Source organism: Gavia stellata, chromosome 12, assembly GCF_030936135.1.
Source record: "Gavia stellata isolate bGavSte3 chromosome 12, bGavSte3.hap2, whole genome shotgun sequence".
In the NCBI taxonomy this organism is placed as follows: domain Eukaryota; kingdom Metazoa; phylum Chordata; class Aves; order Gaviiformes; family Gaviidae; genus Gavia; species Gavia stellata.
In genome coordinates, this window is record NC_082605.1 from 11857879 (window position 1) to 11862422 (window position 4544).

Sequence of the window (4544 nt, forward strand, 5' to 3'; positions counted from 1 at the left end):
TGGTTGGTGATGGCAGCAGGGGTTCACGGGCCCCTTTCTCGGGATGCCGGGGGAGGGTGGCTGGGTGCCGCAGTGGAGAGCTGGCGGTGGCTGGTGCTGGGAGACATTCCTGGAGCGTGTCCCAACCAGCCCCCACGGCAGGCGAGGTTTCCCTTCCGGCTGCGGCCATCTCCTCCTCCTCTCGCTTGCGTCGGCGCCAGCCCCACGCTGCTCCCCTCCGCCTGAAAGCCCCCAAATTTAAAAGGGCCCGGAGAGGGGGCAGCTCCCTTCTAGCAGGCCCGGAGCTGCCCTCTGCGTCCCCCATGTCTGGGGATGCCCACGCTGTGCTGGAGCAGGGCGTGCTGCTGGACCGCCGTAGGGATAAGAAACTAAAATCCTCTAAGGGTTGTGTTGAATCCCAGCCTGTGCTGGATCAGCACCGAAGGCAGCGGCTGCAGGATTTTGAGAGGGTGGGCAGAGGATGGGGCACGGGACCCCCAGCACCACGTCCGCAGCTGGCTCTGCAGCCCAACATGTGTCTCGCTGGGCTGTGTCTCACCATGCTGCATGACTCATCTTTCCTGACACGCGACGCAGAGCTGAAACCTCACCTGGGGCTGAAGAAAACAGATTTTCTTCTTGTTTCCCACTAAGGCAGCGGTGAGGCCGCTCGCCTGGCAAGTGCAGGGCAGGGAGGGGCTCAGCCCCAGTGCTTCCCACGTGCCCACTCTCAAACTGGGGCGTTCCCATCCCTGAGGGTGGTGTGATTCCCTGCGGGGCTCAGAGCTGGTGCTCCCCCTGTGCCTACAGGATCTGGGAGATGTTTTGGGGCTTCTTGTGATCTGAGACTTATGGGGCAGCAGAGGCTGTGCCATGGCGGGGAGCATGGCCAGCTGGCAAATGGCATTTGGGGACCGGGGTGGCATGCACAGGGCAGGCAGGGGCGAGGGGTTGGGCTTCTGGTCAGCCCTGAAAGCTTTGATCAGTGTCAGTGGAGAGGAGTCAACGTGCTTTGGGGCCAAGCCAGCCAGGAGATGGGGAACCTCAAGCCTGGGCTGTGGGAATAAGGACTGGTGGCCTGGCTGCCAGCCCACCAGGCTTGGGAAAGGACCGACAGCTTTTCGGGATGTTCCTGGAGGGACTGGCGTGCAGCGGCGCGGGGCGGCCGCATGAGTCACTCGCACCTGGTGCTCTCTCTCTGCCGAGGCAGCACCATCTCGCGCCCGGGGCCGCGGATTCCTTCCCCAGCCCTGGTATGTGGTGGGGGAGCTGGGAAACACCGCGGAGGAGTGAGGCACTCTGCTTTTGGGGACCCAGCACCCCTGCATGCCCCCCTCCAGTGCCAATGCAAGGGGGATGCTGCTGGCAAGACGGTCAAGATGCTGCTGGGCTGCCCGCAGGGAAGCAGGTTTGGGGACCACCCCACGCTGGTGCCTGCCACGTTTCCAGGGGCTGAGGTGGCAGGCAGAGCCCCCGGCAGGGCTGCAAGGCATCACTGCTCCAGTGCCCACTGGGCGATGCTTGCTCCAGCGCTGCCCCCGTTAGCCGGGGCGACCCCCGGCCACCCGTGCCCACCCCCGGCCACCCGTGCCCTGCTGCCGACACCACGCCGTGGGGCTGCTCCGCCAGCTCCGGGCCCAGGGCCAGCTACAGAGCCCTTGGCAGACCCCTCCACTCCCTGTTTAACGAACCCCCTTGTCTAATTGGGACAGGCCGCCCTGCCTTCATTAAGCGAGCTCTGGCAGGAGGAGAGTTTGGGGAGAGTCCTGACCTGGGGATGTTGGACCCACAGCCAGACCCACAGAGCTGGGGCAGGCAGGGGGAAACAGTGAACTTTGGAGCTGGCCAGCCAGGTTTGGGGGCCAGGGCTGGGGCCTAACAAGAAGAAGGCTAACGAAGAGGAGGGGATGCACTGCTTGCTGCGCCTTTAAGAAGAGTGGGGGCATCGCCGCTCCTCCCCTGCTTGGGAACAGTGTGTGCCTGGGAAAGTTGCCTGCAGCCAGCCCTGGAGCATCTTTGCTTGATGGCAGGTGGCCCTGCCCCAGGCCCCCAGCTGTGAGGTGGCCCTGGGCCCCAGGGACCCCCACCATCGCTCCCCTTGCTGCCCACAGGAAGATGCCCCCGGACCTGCCTGCTGCCCCACCAGGAGCTGTAGGGGAGCCCCTGGGCCAGCGGCCGGGAGGGCACAGGTACGTGGGGTGCTGGGGACAGGGGGATGCGGGGTGACCAAGGGGACAGAGGGGAGGTGGCATGGGGCACGTGCTGGGGCCATGAGCCGGGGTTAGTCCCAGGTGAGCACAGGCACCAGCAGGGAGAACGGGGTGCAGCGTGATGTGCCCCAAGGAGCAGTGTGGTCCCATGGGGTGCCCTGGGGGTGAAGGGCACCCTGAGGGTCAGGGGTGCACCCTGGGCCAAGGAGGAGCCTCAGGGGACAATCCTGCCAGCCACTGGGCAGTCAGGGAGTGAGGCCAGGGCAGCATGGGGTTCCTGCCCGCCTTGCTGGGCATCCTCTCCCTTTCGCCTCTTCCCACCAACTGCAGTCACACCATCAGTGGCTTTCCAGTGTGTTTCTCCAGCTCTGGGGTAGGTCTCAGCCACCAGTCTGCTCTGGTGGCTGCTGGGAGATGGTGTTCAGAGAAGTGCAGGAGGATGCCCTACAGCTGGCTCTAGGGCAGTGCCTGTGCTTGAGCCATGGGTGCTAGGGTCCCATGTGATGGTTACCATGAGCTGTGGGTGCAGGAAAGGTCTTGGCTGACGCCTGGCCATCCTGCAACCTCGTGGGAGCTGTGCTGACATGGGGAGCAGCCCTTCTCCACCACCATCATCCTTCCCAGGGCTGGTGCTCAGAGCCAGGCTCTAACCTGGAGGGGGCCAGGGCCTTGGGTCCCCATGGCAGCTCTGTCTAGTTCTGCCCAGGGCCAGGCAGTGCCCTGAGGTCCCTGGGGACACATTTGCCCGAGATGGATAGAGGTGTGCGGCTGGCTCCTGGCTGGCAGGTCCCAAAGCAGCTCACCATGTTCCTGGGACATGAAGGATGGAGATGCTATAGGGAAAACTGCCTTGAGCCTCACTGGGGCCTGCTCAGCCCCGTACCGAGGTCTCTGTGGCGAGCCCAGCAGAAAGCCTTCCCGGGGGTCCAACCCCCTCCTGCTTCATCCCCATCCCGCAGCCCTCCAGCCCCTGCCCGGTGTGCAACCCGCAGGGGAGCCAGGGGTGGCATTTCGGGGGAAACAGCCCAAAAAGCCGCTTTCCTCCCCTCCCCGGGGAGCGGATGGGGAAAAGCCCTTTTCGGGGGGCCGGGCTGGGCGGGGGCCGCGGCGGCACCGCTCCCCCCCGCCCCCGGCACCGCGCTCCGGGCCGCCCTCAATAAAGGGGCGGGAGCGCCGGGGGCCGCTCCGCGCCGGCACCGCCTGCGCCCGGCTCGGCTCGGCACGGAGCGGCACGGCACGGTGCAGCCCCGCGGGGGGCGGTGGGTGAGTGCGTGCGGCCGGGGGGGGCTGTCGCGGGGGTCCCGCTGCAGGCGGGCGGCGCTGCGGGGCAGGACCGAGCCTCCCAGGCGGGCACCCGTGGGCGCTCGTCCGCCCTCCCGCGCCGGGGCGGCCGCCGGGCTCGCACCTCCTGCGTTCCGCCGGGCCGTGCTTGGGCTGAGACCCGGCGTGGCCATCACAGGGGTGTCCGGCCGGGTACCCCCCGCAGCCGTGTGCGTGGGAAGCGGCGGGGCGTGCGGGGCTCGCGGGCAGGGCTTGCCCACCCTGGCTCCCCGCTGCCCTGGAGCACCCCGCTTTTGCCACCCTTCCTGGGGTGGCGGGGCGCCCCTGCAGGCGGGGGGACCGGCGGGCAGGAGCAGCCGGGGTGAGCTGCTGCCGGTGCCGAAGCGTGGAGCAGGCAGGCAGGAGGCAGCGGGAAGGGCTGCGGGAGGCAGAGCCCGTGCACACCCCGCAGCCGGGGCTGGCAGCCTCCCGCCGGCCGGGGCACGGCTCCCGCGGGCGTCGGGCAGCGAGCGGGGCCGCGGGCCAGGCCCGGCCAGGCTGAACGGGGAGGGCTGGAGCGGGGCCAGGCGCGGGGCATGCACGCGACCGTGCCCTCCCGCACCCGGCACCGCCGCCGGCCCGTGCCGTGCCATGGGGCGGCCACCGGCACTGCTCCCGCCTGGCCGGGCACGGGCCCGCTGCCCACCCGCCGCTTTTCGGTGAGCCGGCAGACCCGGCATGGCGTGCGGGCGCTGGGTGCTGCCGGCGGCTCCTCTGGCGCGGGGGACGTGTGGTAACATGGCCGGGCACGGCCCCGCTGCCTCCCTGCCCCGGCCCAAAGCGGGGGCTCTCCCTTGCGCCGTGGGGTGCCAGCGGTGGTGCCCAGGGCGGCGCTGGCACCTTGCCCTCCCGAGGCTGCCAGGTGTCCCAGGTGCTGGGACCACCCGGGCTCTGCTGCTCTGTCGCCGCTGTCCCCAGAGCCGTGGGGCTGGTGTGGGGTGGTGGTGGCAGCATCCTCTCCCGCAGGCTCGCACGATGAGTGGCTGGCTTCTGCTCCTCGCTGTGCTCCCTGCGCTCCTGGGCCCCCCGGCTGCC